This window comes from Urocitellus parryii, chromosome X (genome assembly GCF_045843805.1).
Source record: "Urocitellus parryii isolate mUroPar1 chromosome X, mUroPar1.hap1, whole genome shotgun sequence".
Lineage (NCBI taxonomy): Eukaryota > Metazoa > Chordata > Mammalia > Rodentia > Sciuridae > Urocitellus > Urocitellus parryii.
Window position 1 is genome coordinate 89,139,942 of NC_135547.1, and position 27,202 is coordinate 89,167,143.

Consider the following 27,202-nt stretch of genomic DNA (forward strand, 5'->3'; position numbering starts at 1 on the left):
GTGGTGGCACACACCTGTAATCCCAGAAGCTCTGGAGGCTGAGGCAAGAGGATCACAAGTTCAAAGCCAGCCTCAGCAAAAGCAAGGCACTAGGCAACTCAATGACACCTTGTCTCTAAAGAAAATACAAAATAGGGCTGGGGATGCGTCTCAGTGGTCCAGTGCTCCTGAGTTCAATTCCTGGAACACCCACCCCCCAAAAAACAGGAAGAAGGAAGGAAGGAAACTGCCAAAAATGAAACAGGACGGGGCTGGGGTTATAGCTCAGCAACGGAGCGCTTGCCTCGCACATGTGAGGCACTGGGCTGGGTCCTCAGCACCACATAAAAATAAAGAATATAAAGTAAAGATATTGTGTCCATCTTTTTTTAAATCTTTAAAAAACAGGAAGCAGGGAGTTGATCTGGGAGAGTCTCGCAAGGCCCTTTGGTATAGGCATGTATGTTCTTGCCCATATACTTCTCTGTCTTTCCTAGAATGCACTTTTGAGTAGTCAGAGCTTTCTCAGAAAACGGTGTTGTGTTTTTCTGCCAGGCTCAGTCAGCAAATTTCCAGAGGAAAGGGCAAACAGAGGTGAGTGAACACAAGCAACCAACTGTTTTCAGAAGTCACAAATTCTTGAGCCTTATTCAACTGATTTGAAGCTGGAAAGGGGATAGAAATCCCCAATTCATGCAGGGAAGGCTATCTGATCTCTCACACTAACACCTGGGAAGGAGCACACAGAGAAAAGCCCAGAAACTCACATGGTTCTGTATGTGTGAGCATGTTCACACAAGTTCACACGTGTGCACGCACACATCAAAATTAGATTCTATCTCACTTAGGAACATAGATTTAATTTCCCATCCATATAGTTTAAGTGTGTCAATACCAACCATATATAGAAAATCTACAGTTGTGTTTTGTTTGTTTTATTTTTTTAGTTATGAGACCATGGTGTCATATTATGGAATTGCTTAATATTATTTAATGCATCATTGCAGTAGGTCAAAGGTGAAAAGCCATGTCATCTGAAATGGTGGGGGAATAAAAATACTGAAGCAACTCAATCCATCTTCGATAGACTCTCTTCAATATTTGTTCTTTTCAACTTAATTTGCCCTAGGTTGGTAGAATGATGTTAAAAACCCTTGGGCTGGGTTTGTGGCTCAGCGGTAGAGTGCTCACCTAGCACATGTGAGGCCCTGGGTTCGATCCTCAGCACCACATGAAAAGAAATAAACAAAATAAAGGTATTGTGTCTAACTACAACTAAAAAGTAAATATTTTTTAAAAAAATCCTTGAGTGGGGCTGGGGATGTGGCTCAAGCGGTAGCGCGCTCGCCTGGCATGCGTGCGGCCCGGGTTCGATCCTCAGCACCACATACAAAAAAGATGTTGTGTCCGCCAATAACTGAAAAATAAAATGTTGAAATTCTCTCTCTCAAAAAAAAAAAATCCTTGAGTATCAGCTACCCATGGGCACCCCTTATCTGAAGCTCCTATCCCCATATGTTTTGGGATTCATGTAGCATACTTTACAGGAGAACAACAGCAGGGTATGGAGTAGAAATGCTAAATCTAATAAAGCACTGTTTCTGCAGCAAAACGTAACTATTCATGCTAGAAGGATAAGTATAAATTGCAAACAGAATCATGTCACTTCATGTCAGGTGTTATAGAAAATGACTCTGGAGAAATAATTGCTTTTCACAGCATACATGATTTTGAGTGTGAAGGGTATTTCTGTCTATTGTTTCTGTATTTTATACCATTTTTCTGTCTTTGTTAAAAGGTAAGTTCACTGACATAAAACACATTCAAAGATGGGAGTGTGGGACTGGGGATATAGTTCAGTCGATAATATGAAGGGACACACAATTGATGGTGTTTCACCAAGGAAACACATGCCTGTAGGTATACCAAGCAAACACAGGCATGCAACCACCACCACAATCAAGATACAGAAAACTCCTGGTACCCCAGATATGTATGATATGCCTTTAACTGGCCATTGTCCCTGAAATTGAACTGCTTTTCTGACGTTGGTCATTACAGACGTTTTGCCTTTTTAAAAGATTTATAGAAACAGAATTCTATATTGTGAGAGGGAGTATGGGAGGAATAGATGGACTCTAGATAGGGCATAGGGGAGCGAGGGGAAGGGAGGGGGCAGGGGTTAGCAAGGATAGTGGAATGTGATGGATATCCTTATCCAAAGTACATGTAGAAAGACATGTACTTTATATACAACCAGGAATATGAAAAATCATGCTGTATATGTGTAATAAGAATTGTAATACATTCCACTGTCATTTATTTTTAAAAATTAATTAAAAATTTAAAACAATAATTCTACATCATGGACATTTTTATGCCTGCCTTCTTCTGCTCAGTACTATGATTTTGTGATCTACCCATATCACTGCATGTAAGGGCATTTGCTTGTTTCATTACTCTCTAGTATTGTGTTCCATGGATAGACCACAAATTTATTTCAACTGTTGGTAGACATTCATATGATTTCCAGGTAGTTACCCTCATCCACAATCATGCTGTGAATGTTTATTAATGTCTTTTGGCGATGTGTTGATACAGTTCGATTGCACGTGGACTGGCTTGTATGGCAGCCAGAATTCTGTGATGATTCCAAGTGACTGTGGTCTTCATATAATGCCCTCCCATTGAGCTGACCCTGAACCTGCACATGTGGCTAGATATCACACCTGTGATGACATTACTTTATGGAAACCAGGATGCTGCAGATGCAAGTAAACTCACAGGTCAGTTGCTCTAAAGAGAGGGATATTATGAGTGTACGCCAGACCTAATCAGATTAGCACTTAGAAGGCCCTAGGTCCTAGCTGAGGAAGTGAGACACAGAGAGAGAGGTAGAGATGATGGCGGGGCGCATAGATACAGCTACTTAGATCATAAGAGAATATTAGCAGGGGCCACATGGCAAGGAGAGTACAGCCTGCAAGAGAACGGAGGCCTTGGTCCTCCAGATACAGGGACCTGAATTCAGCTGTCAATGTGGATGAATCTAGAAGGGCTTCTTCCACAGAACCTCCAGAAAGGAACCCAGCCAGTCCAACACCACCCCACACCCTGCATCCTGAGGCATGAAACCGGGCAGGCTGTGTGCTGATATCTGACTTATGCAACTGTGAGCTGGTGAGTGGCAGATTCAGCTGCTGAGTGCTGTAGTGAATGGGAAACCTGTGGAGATTCTGGTCCCTGGATGTGGGGCGCTGCCATGGTGGACCTGGAACCGAAGTAGGGCAGGACTCTGGAACCAGGTGTTGAGTGAAGCCTGGGAGAATTTCTAGGTGCATGATAGAGAAAGCCTGAGTTGCCTTGAGAAAGAGGGAATGTTTTAGGGAAACCCCAAACTCCCTCAGAGAATGCCAGAACACAACTCTTAATGGACTGTTGTTTTGTGTCTGCACTCTTGGGAGGTTTCTGAGCGTGGGGGTGGCAGCAGAAGCTAGAGAGATATTATTGGAAACCATAAAAGGAAGATCTTCATCATTCACTGGCAGAATTCTTAGCAGGACCACATCCCCTAGATGGGTGGTAGCTGAATCTGAACATGGTGAGCCTGGCTATAGGGCTGAGGAGACTTCCAAGCAAGGTGCTGAAGGAGCACCTGGCTTCTTCTTGTGGAGACAGAGGGATGTGAGAGGGGAAAGAGCAACTGTGAAATAGAAGGAACCAGGACTTTGTGATGTTCACAATTCTCAGCCTATCTAGAGGTGGGGGAACACTACCATGAAGAGTTTGCTTCTGAAAGTGTGCCATGGGGAGAAAGCAGACGGTTTGGCTGTACAAACTTTTGCTGAGAACTCAGAAGGACCAAACATTCAGAGTATCCAGTCCCACAAAACCTGTCTTAAGAGACTGAACTGTGTCAGATGTTCTTAACAGATGTTCTTAACTCTACTGAATGCCTCTGGGAAGCTTAAAGTTGTTGCTCCTCAGCCATCTCAGTAGGACCCTAAATATAGAAGGAATTACTTTTGCCAAATTTATGATTGGGACTCTCATGTGAATGCCAACAAAATCCACACCAACTCCCACATGTTTCTAGAGAAACTTCAAGCAGCAGAAATAATGCCAGGTTCAACTTTAAGGGAAAGCCAGAGTACACCATGCATACAAGTAGAAGACCCTAAAGATGTACTCACAGGGAGTATTTTGATAGTGTACTCAGGGACAAACATCTTGTTTTCTTTCATAAAAATGGAAGGATGATTTGAGCTTAAGATCTAATGACCCCAAAGTATATAGAACAGTCACTGGGGATCATTTCAGTCTTGGAGACTTTATCAAAGAATTCTGGCTGGTGTTTCCCATATGATTTCTAATGTGCTTCATAATTCTAACTCATGCAGCAGAATCACCACTTCCACTATCTTCCTAAAGTGCTCCTCAACTAGGCAAGTCTTATCCATTTCAGGGAGCAGCACCATCACCGATACTCATTCTATGAGGAATGTCTTATTGTAGCTTGAATTCTTGATAATTGCCATTCTGACTGGAGTGAGATGAAATCTTAGAGTGGTTTTGATTTGCATTTCTCTAATGTCAGAAATCTAAGAGTCATCAAAGATTGCTTGCCCTTTACTCCTGAATTCATATCCATTGGAATTGTCTGAGTTGAGTACACCATTTGTTAACATTTAGAGCAGAGAGAAACCATCCTTGCTCTGCACTGTGTGAATTCTAGCTGTACAAAATGCTTGAGCTTAATCAAAAGCCATTTTTCCATGACAATAAATTGTGGAGTAGTTGAAGGGAACATAAATTTATTCATTTATTTTTCATTTAAGTGAATATTCTATTTAATCATTGTTTCATTTTCTTTTTTATTAATTAATTTAATTTTTCACACAAATGGAGCACAACTATTCATTTCTCTGGTTGTACATGATGTAGAGACATAACATTCATAAATTCATACCCTTACATAGGGGTAATAATGTCCATCTCATTCCACCATCTTCCTCCCCCAATACACCGTCTCCCTTACCTCCCCTTGCTCAATCCAAAGTTCCTCCATTCTTCCCTTGCCCCCCTCCATTGTGGATCTGCATCCACTTTTCAGAGAAAATATTTATCCTTTGGTTTTTTCACAAACTCTATTTTTCTCCAACTCTGTCCATTTACCTGTAAATACCATGATTACATTCTTCTTTAAGGCTGAGTAACATTCCATTGTGTATATATACCACATTTATCCATTCCTCTATTGAAGGGCATCTAGGTTGGTTCTACAGTTTAGCAATTGTGAATTGAGCTAGTATAAACATTGAGTGGGCTGCATCACTGTAGCATGCTAATTTAAGTCCTTTGGGAATAGACCAAGGAGTGGGATAGCTGGGTCAAATGGTGGTTCCAGTTCAAGTTTTCTAAGGAATCTCCTTACTGCTTTCAAAAGTGGTTGCGCCATTTTGCAATCCCACCAGCAATGAATTAGTGTACTTTTCCCCCGCATCCTTGCCAGCACTTATTGTTGCTTGAATTGTTGATAATTGCCATTCTGTGTTGAGAGCCACAGCCAAAGGGGCCCCAGCAAACTTCCAGCTGCCAGCAAACTTCCAGCTGCTGGCTGATGATTGGCTCACAGTGGCCCCAGCAACATCTAGCTGATTGGCTCCTCTGTGGTGATGTTCATTGGGCTGTTTCCCTGCCCTTCAGACTGCCAGCTGATGATTGGCTCACAGCGGCCCCAGCAACATTTAGCTGATTGGCTCCTCTGCGGTGATGTTCATTGGGCTGTTTCCCTGCCCTTCAGACTACGGAACTGCTCATTGGGGGACTTCTTTGGCTCCGCCCACGCGACCCAGCCAATCGGCCTCAAGAGCAGGAGGATTGTGGGAGGTGGGGTGGTTTGTGTGGTGAGAGGCTTGTGGAAGCCGGTGGTGGCAGTTGGGCTCTGAGGGTTTTTTCCTTTGGAGCTGTTTTGCTTGGCGTTTGTAGTTCTAAAAATAAAGTTAGTTTCTTTTGATAAGTGGCTCCTGAATTGTGCCCAGCCAGACTGCGGCATTTGGTGGCTCGCATGGGGAGTGACTGAGGGTAAGTAAACTGCTCGCCCCTGAGGGCAGGGCGAGAGGATGGGTAGCCATTCTAAGTTTCCTCTTTTGTTTTGCTTCATTTTTGTTTTAAGTTGCTTGTCCCTGGAGATGAGTGAGACGGAAGGAAAACCGCTCACATCTGAGGAACAGATAGGGAGAAAGGTCGGATGGACATTTCAGTCCCTGGAGATGAGTGAGACGGAAGAAAAACCGCTCACAACTGAGGAAAAACTATTTGCGTGTGAGGAACAGATAGGGAGAAAGGACGGATGGACATGTCAGGAGGATAGAAAGGCTATAATGATTTTGTGTTGTTCCAACTTTATTTCATTCTGTCTCTGTTTGGTTTGGTGTTATCTTGCTGGGTTGTATTATAGTAGAAATACGGGATCAGCAATTAGTAAAAAACAAACCGAAAGAGTGTTAAGTAAATTGTTAGAGCAAGGAGGCTTCCCAATAAAATCAAGAGCAGTCAGGGCATACGTTGATATAATACAAAAATATAGCCCATGGCTTTTTAAGGAGGAGTTGTTAGATATATCACAATGGAACCATCATGGTGAAGATTTAAAAAGAATAGAAAAGAACAACCCAGGGACTCTTCCAGTTGGCACATTGCCATTGTGGACGAACGTATCTAGTTTGCTTAGTCCAAAGCCTTCAGATCAGACAAAGGTAGAGGAAGGAGAAGACATATTGATTCAAGTAAAAGAGGTCTCTCAAGTTAGTCAGAATGAAGAAAAGATTCAAGTACAAGAGAAGGTCTTTCGAGCTAGTGAGACAGAGGAAGGAAGTTTAGAGCAGAAAAAGCCATCAGGGGAAAAGTTACAACAGGAGACTGCTAATAACACCTTTCTATCAGAGAGCGAAAGTCTCCAACCAACAGCACCACCTCTACAGGAGACTGCTACTAACAGCATTCTATCACCAGAGGGCATAAGTGTCCAATCAACAGCACCACCTCCATATGCTAAGAGACTCCCAACCCCCGCAGTTGATAGTTGGGATCCTGAGACAGGATCTCAAGTATGCCCTGTATTTGAGGTAGGAGGGCAGCGAATTTACCAGGGTTTAAATTTCAAATCAGTGAAGGAGCTAAAAGAGGCTGTAACAACCTATGGTCCTCAAGCACCCTTCACTGTAAGCTTGGTCGAATCCATTACCAACTTAAACATGACACCAGCAGATTGGGCTAATATTTGTAAAGCTGTGCTAACTGGAGGACAATACCTGTTATGGAAGGTTGCCAATGAGGAATTTTGCAAGGAGACGGCTAGGCAAAATGCAGCAGCTGGTTATCCTCAGAGAAATCTAGATATGTTGTTAGGAAAGGGACCTTATGAGGATCGGCAGCAACAACTTGCATATGATCCTGGTGTATACTTACAAATTGCTGTAGATGCACTTAAGGCATGAAGACTTTACAAGGACATGGAGGTTTACAAGGTCAATTATCTAAGATAATACAAGGAGCTAGTGAACCTTACGCTGAATTTGTAGATAGGCTTATTCAAACAGCTACCAGAGTTTTTGGGAATACAGAACAAGCAATGCCATTAATAAAACAACTGGCTTATGACCAAGCAAATCGTTGGTGCAGAGATATCATTAGACCATGGAAACAGGAAGATTTAAACACATATATTAAATTATGTAGAGACATTAATGAACAAGAGCAAGTCATGGCAGCTGCAGTAAAACAGGCTTTAGATGCCAGAGACATTAATGAACAAGGGCAAATTGTGGCAGCTGCAGTAAAACAGGCTTTAGATTCCAGGCCAAGAACATGCTACAATTGTGAACAAACAGGACATTTTAAAAGGAATTGCCCCATAGGAGGAGGGTTTAACAAAACTAGGTATCAAAGGAGTAGAATACCGGGTATTTGCCCACGATGCCGTAGAGGGAGACATTGGGCTAATGAATGCCGTTCTCAAACCACCATAGAGGGTACTCCATTATCAAAAAACGAACAAGGACAAGGTGTTTATCCACAATATCATGGACAAAGGCATCGGGCTCCGTTGCCAAAAAATGGACAGGGGGCCCCAATGCTCCGGGGCCCCAAACCACAAATATACAGAGCACTGGAGGAAACCAGCAACCCCAGCAACCCCATCAGGGTAGTGCCCAGGACATCAGATCCCTCATCAGACAAACCAGAGGGAGCGCAGGGTTGGACATCTGCGCCTCCGCCAGATCAGTACTAACTCCAGAGATGGGAGTTCAAATCATTCCCACAGGGGTGAAAGGACCTCTTCCCAAAGGAACAGTAGGCTTATTATTGGGACGCAGCTCTTCTACTCTAAAAGGACTTTTGATAAGTCCTGGGGTAATTGATCCGATTATGAAGGTGAAATAAAAATTATAGCCAGTTCTCCAAAGGGTATATCAGTAATTTCACCAGGAGATAGAATAGCACAGTTACTAATAATACCAAGCCTACATGATAAATTTTCCAGTCATGCTGTAGAAAGAGGTTCCAAGGGATTAGGCTCCACAGGTGTAGATTGGGCTATGCTGCCGAAAGCCAAGTGCCAATGTCTCGGCTTGGCACAGAATCACGAGCCACCACACAGCTTTGTAGGTTCAAACAGCAATTCTTTATTCCCGATCTCACACCAGCCTCCACACACGTTCAGGGGCAATTCCAAAATCTCCTATCCCAAATCCTACTCCATGAGGCTTTTTCCAAATCCCATTTTAATCTCACGAGAACTCAACGGGAACAAGCAGCAGGAACACCCTAATCCCAGCATCAATAATCTTCAACCTCAACTTCCCTAAAACTCCTATTGTCACGCCCTAAACCCAAGGACAGAGATACTTCCTGCAGGAATACACCCTAATCCTGGATCCACCCTGGTGATTGAGCAGGGTCACCTTTCTCAAACACACAAGCAAGGTCGCAGCAAATTTCCAAGGCAAGTCCATTTAACATGGGGTACACTGGCAAGGATTACGATGTGTCATACCTACTTGGTAATGGCCCTCAGCATCTCCTCCCTTCTGATTAATTAAACAAGAAGCAATGTGGCTTAGGACCGTGCCTGGTAGGTTGTCCAATTCAACATGTGGTTCTTACCCGTCATGGGAGAGCTGACCTTTGGGCGTCAACTTCCTGTCTTAGGTTGAATCCACTGCAACCAGATCAACCCGTCACTGACTACCGGTCCAGCATTCAGCCATGCTTGTGGATAGGCCTAAGCACCAGTGGGGGGGTTAGGTTCTTGCCTCACCTCTGTTGGCCCCCAAATTTAACCTAGGTGCCAGTGGGGGGGTGAGGTTCTTGCCTCACCTCTGTTGGCCCCCAAATTTTAGACCATCACTAGTAGAAGGGAGGAAGACACAGAAATGCCACGACACCAAGCCAATTGACGGCTCCTTTGGAAAAATTGCGTCACTGGTGACACCATCATCAAAGATGCCAGCATTACCACAATTAACATGGGGTGCGCTGGCAAGGAAATTGCATCACTGGTGACACCATCAGCAAAAATATGCCAGCAGTACCACAATTCGCTGCACCAGACGATAGTTCACAATGCATGCAACTGATATATAGTACAGGCAAGTTCTGCAGGCAGTTCAAAGTGGAAGAGTCTATCAATATGTCCATTTCCTCCCAAAGTAAATCAAGTCCTTGATTGAGCATTACTTGTTGAGTTATATTCATTGATGCATCAGTTTATACAGTTTACTGTGATCATAGAAGCTGTAGTTTGGTTTTCTTAGTCTTCACAGGCACTGGGATGGAGATGGGAATTCTGGCAATGATGTTAAAGAGACATTATCCTGAACAGAACTATTAAATATAATGAAAAGGAAAAGTGAAAGTAAACAAACAGATCTGTCAATCACTTTTAAAAACAATAGTAAGCAAACAGATCTGTTAACCACCTTTGAAAACAATCATTAACAGCTGTTTACCTAATTTAGATTAAACCACTTAAATCACGTGAATAAAAAAAAATTCGGATCCATTTTTTCATGAGCGCTCCTCAAATAAAAATATGGACATACACACATACAGACATACAACACAAAACAGTGCACACATAACAGTCATGCTGTAGAAAGAGGTTCCAAGGGATTAGGCTCCACAGGTGTAGATTGGGCTATGCTTTCTTTAAATTTAGATTCTCGCCCCATGCTAAAACTAAATATTCAAGGACATGAATTTAATGGGCTACTGGATACAGGTGCAGACCTTAGCATCATCTCTCGTCAAGAATGGCCAAAACATTGGCCATTACAACAAGCCACTCAAACGCTTCGAGGCCTAGGAGTGGCGAATAATCCCAATAGAAGTGCAATGGTATTAGATTGGAAGGATCCTGAAGGATGTGAAGGAACTATACAGCCATATGTATTGGATCATCTTCCTGTAAATTTATGGGGACGAGATGTCTTAGATCAATTAGGTTTGACATTAACAAATAATATCAATCAAAATGCACCTTCTATTATGGCTAGACAAGGTTTTAGGAAAGGAAAAAGATTAGAAAAACAAGAACAAGGTATAGCAGCACCAATACAAATAAATCAAGGAACAGACAGACATGGGTTGGATTTTCACAAAGGGCCACTGAGACAATAAAAATTACATGGAAATCAGAAAGACCAGTATGGGTTCCTCAGTGGCCCTTGACTAAAGAAAAGATACAAGTAGCCCATGATCTGGTCAAACAACAATTAGCGGAAGGACATATACAACCTTCTGTATCTCCCCATAATACTCCCATTTTTGTCATCAAAAAGAAATCTGGTAAATGGAGATTATTGCAAGATTTAAGAGCCATTAATAATGAAATAGTCATTATGGGACCTGCTCAATCGGGGATTCCTCAGTTGTCTGCTTTGCCAAAAACTTGGTATGTTTTAGTTATAGATATTAAAGATTGTTTTTTTTCAATTCCAATTCATCCTGAGGATAGTCCACGTTTTGCATTTACTATCCCTGCACTAAATCATGAAGGTCCTGATCAGAGATATGAATGGAAAGTACTCCCTCAAGGGATGGCTAACTATGTGTCAAATTTATGTTAACAAAGTAATCCAGCCACTTAGAAATCAAAATCCTGAGCTACAAATATTTCACTATATGGATGACATATTATTAGCACACAAAGCTAAAAACACATTGCTAGAATGTTATGCCACACTTACAAACTTATTAAAAAATTATAATCTAGAGATAGCAATAGATAAAGTACAATTAAATTTTCCAATTAATTATTTGGGAGTTCTATTATCCTCAACCATGGTCCGTCCACCAAAAATTCAAATACGAGTAGATCAACTCAAATCACTTAATGATTTTCAAAAGTTATTAGGAGACATAAATTGGATAAGGCCTTATCTAGGTATTCCAACAGGAGAATTGGGACCTTTATTTGATATCCTAAAAGGTCCATCAGATCCAAATTCACCCCGAATGTTAACGCCTGAAGCAAGAAAGGCATTAAAAATCATTGAAACATATATGGAAAATATGCATTTGGATAGAATTGATATAAGTTTGCCTTTATTATTTATTGTACTACCAACAAAAAATATTCCTACAGGAGTATTTTGGCAAGAAGGTCCATTATTATGGATACATTTATCTTATTCTCCTAACACTATTCTTATTAGGTATCCTGAGGCTGTAGGACAATTAATACTCAAAGGAATAAAAAACAGCAAAGGCAGTGTTTGGAATTTCTCCTAATAAAATTATTACTCCATATACTATGAATCAAATTGATGAATTAGCTAATGAGTTAAATACTTGGGCAATAATCATGTGCAAATCTAATGTTTCATTTGATAACCTCTTACCATCTAATCCTTTATTGTCTTTTTGGTCATTGCATCCTGTAATTTTTCCAAAAATGACAAGAAAAACACCTATCATGAATGCTCCAAATATATTCACTGATGGATCAAATAATGGTACAGCAGCAATAGTTACACCTGATCGAACTTTTACATTTTTAGTACCCAAACAATCAGCTCAAAAGGTAGAGCTTAATGCAGTATTACAAACTTTTGTGATGTTTAAAGATTCTGTATTTAATTTATTTTCTGATAGTCAGTATATAGTTAATGCTATAGTATCCCTTGAAGATGCTGGTAGGATTTCCCCTTCTTCTACTGTTTTCTCTTTGTTTTCCACTATACAAAGTTTAATCTGGGACAGAAAAGATCCATTCTTTATAGGACATATCAGGGCACATACAGGATTGCCTGGAGCCCTTAGTTTGGGCAATGATTTAGCAGATAAAACTACACATGACGTACATATTTTCTCTATACTAGAAGAAGCTATAAATTTTCATAAAAGGTTCCATGTCAATGCTAATACTTTACAAAAGCATTTTAAAATAACTAAGGAACAAGCTAGACAAATAATAAAACAATGTCAAAATTGTGTGACCTTTTTACCACAAGTTAATTTTGGAGTCAATCCTAGAGGACTGATACCTAACCATATTTGGCAGATGGACGTCACACACTTGCCAGAATTTGGAAAATTAAAATATTTGCATGTTACAGTTGATACTTCTTCTGGATTTTTGATGGGCTCCCTTCATGCCGGAGAAAAAACTAAAGATGTTATAGCTCATTGCTTACAAAATTTTGCCACTGTGGGCATTCCAAAACAGTTAAAAACAGATAATGCCCCTGGTTATACGTCTACTTCTTTTAAACAATTTTGCTCATCATTTGGCATTACTCATATAACAGGAATCCCATACAATCCACAGGGACAAGGCATAGTTGAAAGAGCTCATCAAACTATTAAAATGTACTTATTAAAGCAAAAAGACGGAATTGGGAAGGGGTATATATTCCCCAAAGATAAACTTAAAATAACCCTTTTTACTCTAAACATTTTAAATATGGATTCATCAGGACTTAGTGCTGCAGAAAGGCATATGTGTCCAAAAAATGTACATAAGCCCAAGGTACTTTGGAAAGATATTCTAACAGGACAATGGAAAGGTCCTGACCCAGTAATTGTCTGGAGTCGGGGGTCTGTTTGTGTGTTTCCACAGGAAGAACAGCAGCCGATTTGGATTCCAGAGAGATTAACCAAGGTCCTGACCCAGTGATTGTCTGGAGTCGGGGGCCTGTTTATATGTTTCCACATGAAGAACAGCATCCGATTTGGATTCCGGAGAGATTAACTAAAATCCTGACCCAGTGATTGTCTGGAGTCGGGGGTCTGTTTGTGTGTTTCCACAGGGAGAACAGCAGCCAATTTGGATTCCAGAGAGATTAACTAAAGCGAATTCTACAGACCAAAAAGAAGATGATTTGGCTCAAATCAATAACAGCTGATATCCAAAACTCCAATTTGGCTATCCTTACATCTGCGACAGAACCAGGATGCTTTTTTCAATATCTGTTTTATTATTGCCCTTTCCCATATCATGAAGTTCTATTTTGTTTTTTGAGCTCATACAGACCTAGGTTAATGTTTTGCTGATCAGTTCTATTTTTTTTTTTTGACTATAGAGTTTTTAAACATTGCAATGGAGATTTCACTGTAAAAAGTTATAAGGCCTTTACCATTATGTTATGTGTTGTATGTATTATATTATGTGTGCACACTTGTGTTTTGTGTTATATGTTTGAATGTACGTATGTCCATATATCATATATGATGAGCGCTCATAAAAAAAAATGGATCCAAAATTTTTTTTTATTCACGTGATTTAAATGGTTTAATTTAAATTGGGTAAATAACTGTTAAGAATTATTTTAATATATAAACAAAAAAGGAGGTTAACAGATCTGTTTGTTTACTTTCACCTATCCTTTTCATTATATTTAATAATTCTTTTCAAGATAATGTAAATTGTTAAGAAAATTGTTTTCTTTTAGTGCCTTCTAGAATGTTACACAATTATTAATATTAACCATTATTGCCAAAATTCCTATCTTCATCCCAGTGCCAGTGAACACAATGTAAATTGTTAAGAAAATTGTTTTCTTTTAGTACCTTCTAGAATGTTATATAATTTTTTCTTTAGCCATTATTGCCAGAATTCCTATCTTCATCCCTGTGCCGGTGAAGACAAAGATAAAACTAATCTACAGTTTCTGCAATAGCCATCACTGAACCGCTTACAGAACTTGCCTAAACTATGTGTCACTTGTATGCATTGTAAACTCACTTGTATGCATTGTGAACTATCTGTTGGTGCAGCGACTTGTGGTAGTGTTGGAGTATTTTTGCTGATGATGTCATCGGTGGTACAATTTTTCCAACAAGAGCTGGTATATCTTCCTCCCTTCTGCTTGTCATGATCGTTCAGCTATTTGGGGGCCAACAGAGGTGAGGCAAAGAACCTCACCCCCCCGCTGGTACCTCTCCACAGGTGTGGCTGTATACTGGACCGGTAGTCAATGACGGGTAAGATCCAATTACAATGGTACCAACCTAAGACAGGAGGCTGACGCCCTGAGGTCAGCTCATCCGAAGACGGGTAAGGACCATATGTAGTATTGGACAACCTAAGGCAGGCACGGTCCCTGAGCCACATGCTTGTTGTTTAAACAGAGAGGGGGAGATATTGAGAGCCACAGCCAAAGGGGCCCCAACAAACTTCCAGCTGCCAGCAAACTTCCAGCTGCCGGCTGATGATTGGCTCACAGTGGCCCCAGCAACATCTAGCTGATTGGCTCCTCTACGGTGATGTTCATTGGGCTGTTTCCCTGCCCTTCAGACTGCCAGCTGATGATTGGCTCACAGCGGCCCCAGCAACATCTAGCTGATTGGCTCCTCTGCGGTGATGTTCATTGGGCTGTTAACCTGCCCTTCAGACTACGGAACTGCTCATTGGGGGACTTCTTTGGCTCCGCCCACGCGACCCAGCCAATCGGCCTCAAGAGCAGGAGGATTGTGGGAGGTGGGGTGGTTTGTGTGGTGAGAGGCTTGTGGAAGCCGGTGGTGGCAGTTGGGCTCTGAGGATTTTTTCCTTTGGAGCTGTTTTGCTTGGCGTTTGTAGTTCTAAAAATAAAGTTAGTTTCTTTTGATAAGTGGCTCCTGAATTGTGCCCAGCCAGACTGTGGCAATTCTGACTGAAGTGAGATGAAATCTTAAGAGTGGTTTTGATTTGCATTTCTCTAATTGCTAGAGATATTGAACATTTTCATATATTTGTTGATCAATTTTATATCTTCTTCGGTGAATTGTCTGTTCAGTTCCTTAGCCCATTTATTGATTGGGTTATTTGTTTTTTCTGTGTTAAGTTTCTCGAGTTCTTCATATATCCTGGAGATTAGTGCTGTATCTGATGTGCATGTGGTAAAATTTGCTCCCATTCTGTAGGCTTTCTCTACACTTCATTATTTGTTTCTTTTGCTGAGAAGAAGCTTTTAAGTTTGAATCCATCTACTTTATGGATTCTTGATTTTATTTCTTGTGCTTTAGGAGTCTTGTTAAGGAAGTCAGATCCTAGGCTGACATGGTGAAGATTTGGGCCTATTTTCTCTTCTATTCGGTGCAGGGTCTCTGTTCTACTGCCTAAGTTTTTGATACACTTTGAGTTGATTTTTGTGCAGGGTGAGAGATAGAGGATTAATTTCATTTTGCAGCATATGGATTTCCAGTTTTCCCAGCACCATTTATTGAAGAGGCTATCTTTTCTCCAATGTATGTGTTTGGTGTCTTTGTCTAGTATGAGATTACTGTGTTTATATGGGTTTGTCTCTATGTCCTGTATTCTGTACCATTGGTCTACATGTCTGTTTTGGTGCCAATACAATGCCATTTTTGTTACTATAGCTCTTAAGTATAGTTTAAGTTCTGGTATTGTGATGCCTCCTGCTTCACTCTTCTTGCAAAGAATTGCCTTGGCTATGCTGGGTCCTTAATTTTTACAAATGAATTTCATGATTGTTTTTTTCTATTTCTATGAGGAATGTCATTGAGATTTTGATTGGAATCGCATTAAATCTGTATAACACTTTTGGTAGTATGACCATTTGACAATATTAATTCTGCCAAATCCAAGAATAAGGGAGATTTTTTCATATTCTAAAGTTTTTTTTTAAATTTCTTTCTCTAGTGTTTTGTAGTTTTCACTGTAGAGGTTTTCAACCTCTTCTATTAGGTTGATACCTAAGTATATTATTTTTTTGAAGCTATTGTAAAGGTGTAGTTTTCCTAATTTCTCTTTCAGAAGATTCATCACTAATGTCTAGAAATGCATTTTATTTATGGATGTTGATTTTATATCCTCTTTGCTGAAATTAATTTATTAGTTCTAGATGTTTTCTGGTGGAATTTTTTCAATCCTCTAAATATAGACTCATGCGTGTGAGAATTTTGGTGATTGTTTTCTCATATTTGCTTGCTGTTTGGGGCACTGAAAGAGGAAGCCCTTTTGTAAAGACTAAAAATATGTGTCCAAATATGAAACTTCAATCTGTGCATCTCAGCATATTTAACAGAAACTAGAGTCTACTCAAAATAAATTAATGTACATTCACCAGTAGATTCATATGCAACCTGTACAAATGTTGATGAATGTAAGGACAGTATCACCTTGAATCCTAGGAAACCCCAGGCTGTGTTTCATCTTACTGGATAATTCTGAATCATAGTATGCTGTTTGGAGCCTGAGGGAGGTAGCACATCCAGTGCTGAACATCCTAAGCTAAGACAGTGTGACCTCATCCCTTTTCTAGCCTTTAGTCCTCTCACAAACCTTAAAACCCACCAGACACCGCCCCCTTGAGTTATCCAGATGTCTGGAGGAGTTCCAGGATAATCCACTATGGGGTTATACCCAGGCATGGTATATCTTTCAAGCAATTGATCATTTGAGGTTGAGCTACAGGAGTGTTGCTAACAAGCTGATTTGAGGTACTTAAAATGATTAATATAGACAGAGTCCACACCCCAAACCCCTCCCCTGAAACATACACTCTCTTTTTTTAAGATTGAATATGTTTATTTGTGCTTAAGAAGAAACTAAAACTCTAAGTAAATAAATACATGGTTGAGAGGATTTACTTATTGCAATTTAAAAGGAACTGCTAAGTAAATATTGTCAAACTTCTCAGTTTTGGCTTCTAATATGATAATTATCAATGTAACCCATGTAAGCAAGAGTTCTTTGGAGCCCTGACTGAGTTTAAGCATCTAAGAGAGTCATGAAACTGAAATGTTGGAGAATGACTGTCCTTAAGTAGATAGCACTTTACACTCGCCCCAATGAATATTGAAGAAAACAGTCCTCAAAAGGATCAAGCTGACCCAATAGTAGCTCAGCTGCCAAACAAGCTTCAGTGCTCTTTAACCTTCAGGACAAGACATGTTATGGAGATGAAGAGGGAGATTTCATAATAATAAAAGAATCACTTCATTAAAAAGACACAACAATCCTAAGCACATTTGTACACAATTATAAAACTTCCAAATCCATGAGGCAAATCTGACAGAACGGAAAAGAGAAATAGACAAAACTGTAATCTTAGTTGGAAATTTCAACAATCATATCTTCAGTAGTTGACAGAACAAAGGTCCCCCAAAACAATAAATATATAGATATTTGAAAAACAATGTCAACCAGTTTAACCTGTATTTATAGAATAATATTCCCCCAAATGACAGAATACACATTCTTTCCAAATGCACAAGGATCATTTACTAACATATATAAATTCTTCACATAAGATTGGGCCATAAAACATTTACAAGTACTGAAAATACTGAGGAAGTTTTCTAACCACAATGAAATTAGAAAACAACAGCCAAAAGATAACTGAAAAGTTCCCATATGTTTAGAAATCAACACACCGGTAGAAAAGTTACAGGTCAAAATTAAGTTACAAGGGAAATTTGGGACTATTTTTGAACTACTGTTAACGAAAACACATCAAAATTTGTGAAACACAGCTAAAATAGTGTTTAACATTTAAAAATCAATAAACTTCTACTTTAAAAAGCTAGAAGAACAAATAAGACCCAAAGTAGAAAAGAAAGATAACTACAGACATCAATGAAATAAAAAAATGAATAGAGAAAAATCAGTGAAACCAAAAGTTGTTCCTTTAATCAATAAAAATTATAATAATCATGTGATGAAGAAAAGAGAATATATAAATACCAATATCAAAAACAAAAGAGGACATATGACCATAATTATTGTAGCCATTACAAGGATATCAAGGGAATATTGTGAATGATTTTACACCAATAAATTCATCATTTAGATGAAATGGACAGATTCCTTGAAAGGCACAAATTACCAAAACAGTTGGGCTATAGATACCCTGAATGTTGGACATGTCATATGGAGTTGGGGAATGGTAACATTTTAAAGATCTTGTCTTTAAAATAAAGAAAATGGAAGGTATAATATCCTTCCGTATATCCTGATGATGTAGAGAATTTGGTACAGCTGGTGTACTCATATGCCCGACCTGGGCTGATGATAGGAAATTCACCAACTACTGCTGGTCCTTGAACTTCTTCTACAACACCCTTAGCATTTGTTATTCTCCATTAGCAACTGTCCAACTGACATGCTTTCTCAGGAAGTGCATCCTTTGACATTTCAATCCTGATGCGGTATGTGAAGAAATAGTGGGGTGGATGTACAGAGCTGCTTTCTGGCAGAAATGATGTGGAAACTGACACTATAATATCCCTAGGTGTTGCCATGCACTCTGGATCGCGAACATATCTGAAAATTTGGTTTCTGATGATGGGGAAGTCACCTGATACAACATTGTTGACATAAAAGCTAAATCAGTCAGTAAAAGTAGCACCTATGATAAACATGTCAATAGCAGCTGGATTCTGACTCATTTTGTCTGGACATTGGTAGAAAACTTCATTTTTGTTTCACCCTGCACTGCTTCCACTGTTATGTACTGACTCAAGCCAGTATATATGCCAAAAAAGTGAGACAGTATTTAAGCCCCTGTCTCTGCTGGAATCCTCTGGCAGCTGTATCGACATCTAACAAATCTTCAGAACGATAGTGATTAAACAGAGCCATACTTCCCAACAACCCAGGAACCACTAACTTCTGCCCATTGTGGATTCAGTATGAGTACCCATGGTCATCAGGAAGCTTGCAAGCAATCTGTGCTAGGTCTTTCTCCACAGCATCTAGGTCTTCCTCACGAGCATCCTCTTTCAGAGATAAAACTATCTGAGGATACCTGAGCTCCAAATATTTCTTGAGATCATCCCAGGCCTTTTTAATAGCAGCATAATGATCAATGTATCTTCCTACATCAGAGTAAGTATCTATGAAGAGAGATTTCCAACATGATTCTTCCATATTTTCTCTTCCTCAGATATCAGCCAGTATTTTTTGCAATGTCTTTTCCGCAGTGGATCATGACTTGATAGCTGGCTAAGTCTTTGATATAGCAACAATTGATCAGGTCCTCGTAGTTCAAGAAAGATAAAATGAGGAGCAGAAGATCCATGAGCAACGACTCCAGAGTCATAGGCACTTTCTCGACCTCCATGGTGGCCATCTTGCCTGGCCCAGAGCAGGCCTGGCCCCGCCCTAGCTCCACCCCAGCCCCACCTCTGCCACCACTGCAGCTGCTCCACACTCTCTTAGTGACTGAGTTTGGGGCTGGAGAAATGCAAACTATTGATGGAAGGGGAGGACCCAGAAGGGTGACCATGCCTTTCAGTTCACAATCAGACACCTCTCAAAGGAAGGGTGGGGCAAACCTCCCTGTCTGATACCTCAAGGATAGAGGTTAAAAGGCTCCAGGAAGGGGGCTGGGGTTGTGGCTCAGCAGTAGAGCGCTGGCCTAGCATGTGCAAGGCCCTGGGTTCAATCCTCAGCACCACATAAAAATAAATAAAGAAAAACAAAAGTATTGTGTACAACTAAAAAGAAATAAATATTTTTTAAAAAGGCCCCAGGAAGTGGAAAGCCTCATGTGACACCCTGCTCACCAATTAGAGGTAAAGATTCAGCTGGCTCCACCCATCTTCTTCCTCCACCAGCTCTGCTGCTAACCCAGGCGGGCACTAGTAGCCATGTTGTTTTGTCTCTGAGCACTTGTGTTGTATGTCTGAGCAAGAGCTCAATATGGTGGTTACCCAGACACCCATAGAAAAGGAGCAGAAGCACCGGCAGCGGGAGGTCCTAGTAGTTCAAAAAAGACAAGAGGGTGGAAGAATGAGGGCATGTTAGCTTCTGGCCACTATTGCAGGATGAGAGATCAAAATCCTATTGTCTTGGTCCCCACAGCCTCCAACAATTGGCTCCATCGGGAGACACCTTGCAGAGCAGCACAGCAGGTCCCACCAACTGTTCAGTTGTTTCCAAAGCCTGTGAAGACACAGTGCTGCCCTCCATAAGCAAAACAGTATGCCCACTTCTGGGGCGGCCGTGGTCCCCATGCACAACTTAGGCACAAAGGATCCGAAACCAACGGCCAGGAATGACCCCAGGCTGAGACCAAGTGCCCCCCAAACAACCATCATGGGAGGCAGCTCTGCCTCGACCAGGCTGCCAAGCCTCCAAGGCACCACCTGCTTCCTGAGGCTCCCACACAGCGGTTGCCACTGTCGTTGGTGCCTCTGCCACCATCTTCTCCAAGGTCTCAGCCCTACTACCGCGACCATTCTCAAGTGTCTATGTGGAATCATGCATCCTGGCCAGGGCCCGCCCTCCGGAGCCAAGCTGTCAGGGCAGGCCCTGCCCTCTGCAGTGGCACCACTCTTCCAGGCCGTGCTCTCTAACGCCACACATCTGCACCAGGTCCTGCTCACCACCGTCAAGGCAACCCAGCCAGGCCCTGATATGCCAAGCCTAGACATCCGGCCACGTCCTGATCTCCTTAGACACCGCACCCCACCAGGCCCTGTTCTTCCAACCAGTACATACAAGCCTGGCCCTGTTATCCAACAGAATACATCTGCAAAAGGCCCTGATCCCCACAGCCTTGCTAATGTACCTGTTCACAACCAGACACCTCTCAAAGGAAGGGTGGGGCAAACCAGAGGCCCTGTTCTCTACAGTGATGCATCTGGACCCAGCCCAGATCTCCACCATGGAGCCACCCAGCCAGGCCCTGTTCACCACAGTGTACTGAGGCCTGGCTCTGCTTTCCTGCCTTGTATGTCTGCACCAGGCACCAATCTAAGCAGCCACCCTACCTGACCAGGTCCGGATCTCCACATAGTGCATCTAGGCCTGGCCATAATCTTCGTCGCCATGCATCTGCAAAAGGCCCTGATCTCCACAGCCATGCCACCCCACCAGGCACTGTTCTTCACTGCAGTGCATACAGAATTGGCCCTGCTTTCCAACTCTGGGCATCTGCAATAGGCCCTAATCCCTGCAACCACACCAACGTGCCAGACCCTTTTCTCCACAGTGATGCATCTGGGCCAGGCCCAGATCTCCACCATTGAACCACCCTGCCAGGCCCTATTCTCTGTTGCAGTGTGCTGAGGCCTGGCTCTGCTCTCCTGTGTCCTGCATCTGTACCAGGCACTGATCCCAGCATTCACCCCACCCAGCCTATGATCTCCAACTCCGTGCACCTAACCACACCACCCCTCTAGACCCTGTTCTGTACTATAGTTTATTTGGAACTGGATCTACTCTCCATTGCTGTGCATCTGTAGCAGGCACTGATCTCCATAGCTATGCCACCCAGCCAGGCACTATTCTCCATAGCCAAGCAATCAGGACAGTCCCTGCTCCCCAAAGCCAGGCCAAGCCACCAGGCTCCATTCTCCATACCCAGGCCAAACCACTGGGCCCTGTCCTACGCAGCCAGGCCAAACCATCAGGTTCTGCCCTCCACAGTCAGGCCAAACCACAGTGTTCCATTCTCCGCAGCCAGGCTAAACCACTTTGCAGTGAAACAGTCAGGAAAGTCCCTGCCCTACACAGTCAAAGGAAACCAGACTCTGCCCAACAAAGTCATGACACCTTGCCAGGCCCTGTTCTGTGCAGTTCAGAATCCCAGCCAGGTCCTGTTGGTGGCACTAACACATCCTGTTCAGCCCCCGCTGTCCATAGACGTGCTCCTCTTCTGGGCCATGTTCCCCAAAATCCTGCATCCAGGCCAGTTCCTGTTCTCTGCACCAGTGTTTTCTATCGAATTCTGATCTTCACAGCAGCACTACTGGGCCAATCTCTGCTCTCAGAAGCCATGATAACCCAACAGAAGCTAACTTCCAAGCCCCCCAAGCTAGATCAGGTTCTGCCTGATGCCATTTCACCAGGGCCTACTTTCTGCAGCAACTCTACTTCACGAGGCCCCACTTTCTGCAGCAACATCTCAGCACCAGGTCATGTCCTCTACAGCAATGCCAACCAGCAAAGATCAGCCCTCTGCAACCTCCCCTCTGTCTGGGCTGGATGCCAGGAATCCTCCTTCTCCCCCTAGGTTTGCCATATGAAGGATTGCCTTCCAGAGCAGTTCAATCTCACCTGATCCTGAGGTTGTCCATTTTGCCTCCCAGTTTGACAATGATATCCACACAACCCCTTCCTCACCGTCCTCTCTTGGCAAAATTATTTCTCATAACGATAATTCCTTCTCTTCCTCTTCCTCTTCTACGTCCCCTGGCTTGAGTTCCACTTCCTCCCTTTCTGGATGTTCTATTGTGAGTTCTTTTTCCTTCTCCCATGGATTTTATGGTGTGGACTCTATCTCTTAGCTCTGCTAGCCTTAACCTCCTTGACCTAGGTGCCTGAGCCCTGACTCTCTAGATGAGCTGAAATAGGGAGCATGTTTCCCCCCTCCCTCCTCCTTTGTCACCTGTGCTCTGACCCTCTGTGAGTATACTCCAAGACCCCCAAAAGGTACCAGAATCTGTCTACTGTGATGAATGGGTTGCCTGCTACATGGTTACCTGTAGGATCTCCAAAAGTCTGTGAGCCTGCAACCATCATCCTGAGAATTCCTCATCCCATGACTCCATCATTCAAAATTTACCTGTTCTCAGCCCTTGATTTCGAGCCTTGTCACTTAGAAGGGCCTGCCTTTACCACTGGGATGAGATTTCTATTTTCCAATTGCCTCTTATACACCTACTGTTTAATAAATAAGATTAAATTGTTAGCTGTATTTTCTTTAATGTAGAATGAAGTGTGTGTGTATGTGTGTGTGTGTGTGTGTGTGTGTGTGTGTCAGTGTGTCAGATTGAACACAGGGCCTCACACATGCTAAACACAACAATGTACAACTGAGCTATATCAACAGGCCATAGAATGATGTTTTATGGCAAAAATAATTACCTGTCTTATTTGGAGAATTAAAATAAAAGCAGGGGGCATACTAGATGACTTTTTAGGAGTGAAGTACAGCAATGTCCCATCAAACATTTAATGCTTCTGAAATGGAGTTTTATCCATAAAATTTGCATTTAACATTGCTGATGTGGAACTTGGAGAAGAGAAGGGTACAGGGTTTAACTCAAGATGGCAGAAAGAAAGGAGCAACAATGAAGATATATGGGGGGCTGTAGTTGTGGCTCAGTGGTAGAGTGTTTGCCTAGCATGAGTGAAGAACTAGGTTCGATCCTTGGCATCACATAAAAATTAATAAATAAAATAAAGGTATAAAAATGTTGTATCTGTTTTTTAAAAAAGGTATATGGGGAGAAAACAAGAGGCAAGGCATAATCAAATATGTGCAAGGCAAGGGGGGATTGGAAGGAAGATCCAGGATCAGGAAGGGAAAATTAGCAAGGGTCAGGACCTTGAAGCAGAACTTATCAGTTTCTGTGCAGAGGGTACAGGGGTTCCTGAAGTCAGAAGGGGGAGGGGACTGGGAACGATACAAAGCAAATTATTGGCATTGGAAATAGTCATGTACATAGAAAGCTTAGTTAATGAGTAATACTGCCATAAAAATGATTATGAATTAGTATATTAGAAGGTATATGAAGGTGAGTGTATGGGTGTTTCTTGGTGCCTGTATGTACATGTATAGCAGGAAATGAATGAGCATATATCATTTAAAAATATGACTTATACTCGATTCATGGATCAACTGATAAATAGAACCCTACACTTGTATGCATGTTGTACTCTGGCTTTCCCTTAAAATTGAACCTGGCATTATTTCTGCTGCTTGAAGTTTCTCTAGAAACATGTGGGAGTTGGTGTGGATTTTGTTGGCATTCACATGAGAGTCCCAATCATAAATTTGGCAAAAGTAATTCCTTCTATATTTAGGGTCCTACTGAGATGGCTGAGGAGCAACAACTTTAAGCTTCCCAGAGGCATTCAGTAGAGTTAAGAACATCTGTTAAGAACATCTGACACAGTTCAGTCTCTTAAGACAGGTTTTGTGGGACTGGATACTCTGAATGTTTGGTCCTTCTGAGTTCTCAGCAAAAGTTTGTACAGCCAAACCGTCTGCTTTCTCCCCATGGCACACTTTCAGAAGCAAACTCTTCATGGTAGTGTTCCCCCACCTCTAGATAGGCTGAGAATTGTGAACATCACAAAGTCCTGGTTCCTTCTATTTCACAGTTGCTCTTTCCCCTCTCACATCCCTCTGTCTCCACAAGAAGAAGCCAGGTGCTCCTTCAGCACCTTGCTTGGAAGTCTCCTCAGCCCTATAGCCAGGCTCACCATGTTCAGATTCAGCTACCACCCATCTAGGGGATGTGGTCCTGCTAAGAATTCTGCCAGTGAATGATGAAGATCTTCCTTTTATGGTTTCCAATAATATCTCTCTAGCTTCTGCTGCCACCCCCACGCTCAGAAACCTCCCAAGAGTGCAGACACAAAACAACAGTCCATTAAGAGTTGTGTTCTGGCATTCTCTGAGGGAGTTTGGGGTTTCCCTAAAACATTCCCTCTTTCTCAAGGCAACTCAGGCTTTCTCTATCATGCACCTAGAAATTCTCCCAGGCTTCACTCAACACCTGGTTCCAGAGTCCTGCCCTACTTCGGTTCCAGGTCCACCATGGCAGCGCCCCACATCCAGGGACCAGAATCTCCACAGGTTTCCCATTCACTACAGCACTCAGCAGCTGAATCTGCCACTCACCAGCTCACAGTTGCATAAGTCAGATATCAGCACACAGCCTGCCCGGTTTCATGCCTCAGGATGCAGGGTGTGGGGTGGTGTTGGACTGGCTGGGTTCCTTTCTGGAGGTTCTGTGGAAGAAGCCCTTCTAGATTCATCCACATTGACAGCTGAATTCAGGTCCCTGTATCTGGAGGACCAAGGCCTCCGTTCTCTTGCAGGCTGTACTCTCCTTGCCATGTGGCCCCTGCTAATATTCTCTTATGATCTAAGTAGCTGTATCTATGCGCCCCGCCATCATCTCTACCTCTCTCTCTGTGTCTCACTTCCTCAGCTAGGACCTAGGGCCTTCTAAGTGCTAATCTGATTAGGTCTGGCGTACACTCATAATATCCCTCTCTTTAGAGCAACTGACCTGTGAGTTTACTTGCATCTGCAGCATCCTGGTTTCCATAAAGTAATGTCATCACAGGTGTGATATCTAGCCACATGTGCAGGTTCAGGGTCAGCTCAATGGGAGGGCATTATATGAAGACCACAGTCACTTGGAATCATCACAGAATTCTGGCTGCCATACAAGCCAGTCCACGTGCAATCGAACTGTATCAACACATCGCCAAAAGACATTAATAAACATTCACAGCATGATTGTGGATGAGGGTAACTACCTGGAAATCATATGAATGTCTACCAACAGTTGAAATAAATTTGTGGTCTATCCATGGAACACAATACTAGAGAGTAATGAAACAAGCAAATGCCCTTACATGCAGTGATATGGGTAGATCACAAAATCATAGTACTGAGCAGAAGAAGGCAGGCATAAAAATGTCCATGATGTAGAATTATTGTTTTAAATTTTTAATTAATTTTTAAAAATAAATGACAGTGGAATGTATTACAATTCTTATTACACATATACAGCATGATTTTTCATATTCCTGGTTGTATATAAAGTACATGTCTTTCTACATGTACTTTGGATAAGGATATCCATCACATTCCACTATCCTTGCTAACCCCTGCCCCCTCCCTTCCCCTCGCTCCCCTATGCCCTATCTAGAGTCCATCTATTCCTCCCATACTCCCTCTCACAATATAGAATTCTGTTTCTATAAATCTTTTAAAAAGGCAAAACGTCTGTAATGACCAACGTCAGAAAAGCAGTTCAATTTCAGGGACAATGGCCAGTTAAAGGCATATCATACATATCTGGGGTACCAGGAGTTTTCTGTATCTTGATTGTGGTGGTGGTTGCATGCCTGTGTTTGCTTGGTATACCTACAGGCATGTGTTTCCTTGGTGAAACACCATCAATTGTGTGTCCCTTCATATTATCGACTGAACTATATCCCCAGTCCCACACTCCCATCTTTGAATGTGTTTTATGTCAGTGAACTTACCTTTTAACAAAGACAGAAAAATGGTATAAAATACAGAAACAATAGACAGAAATACCCTTCACACTCAAAATCATGTATGCTGTGAAAAGCAATTATTTCTCCAGAGTCATTTTCTATAACACCTGACATGAAGTGACATGATTCTGTTTGCAATTTATACTTATCCTTCTAGCATGAATAGTTACGTTTTGCTGCAGAAACAGTGCTTTATTAGATTTAGCATTTCTACTCCATACCCTGCTGTTGTTCTCCTGTAAAGTATGCTACATGAATCCCAAAACATATGGGGATAGGAGCTTCAGATAAGGGGTGCCCATGGGTAGCTGATACTCAAGGATTTTTTTTTTTTGAGAGAGAGAATTTCAACATTTTATTTTTCAGTTATTGGCGGACACAACATCTTTTTTGTATGTGGTGCTGAGGATCGAACCCGGGCCGCACGCATGCCAGGCGAGCGCGCTACCGCTTGAGCCACATCCCCAGCCCCACTCAAGGATTTTTTTAAAAAATATTTACTTTTTAGTTGTAGTTAGACACAATACCTTTATTTTGTTTATTTCTTTTCATGTGGTGCTGAGGATCGAACCCAGGGCCTCACATGTGCTAGGTGAGCACTCTACCGCTGAGCCACAAACCCAGCCCAAGGGTTTTTAACATCATTCTACCAACCTAGGGCAAATTAAGTTGAAAAGAACAAATATTGAAGAGAGTCTATCGAAGATGGATTGAGTTGCTTCAGTATTTTTATTCCCC

At 41.9% G+C, this 27,202-nt stretch overlaps 1 pseudogene; it reads right to left on the bottom strand.

Moving 5' to 3' along the window:
- Positions 1-18,310: 18,310 nt before the first annotated feature.
- On the bottom strand, positions 18,311-19,559 carry LOC113177427 (F-box only protein 3 pseudogene; annotated as a pseudogene).
- Between the last annotated feature and the right edge of the window lie 7,643 nt (positions 19,560-27,202).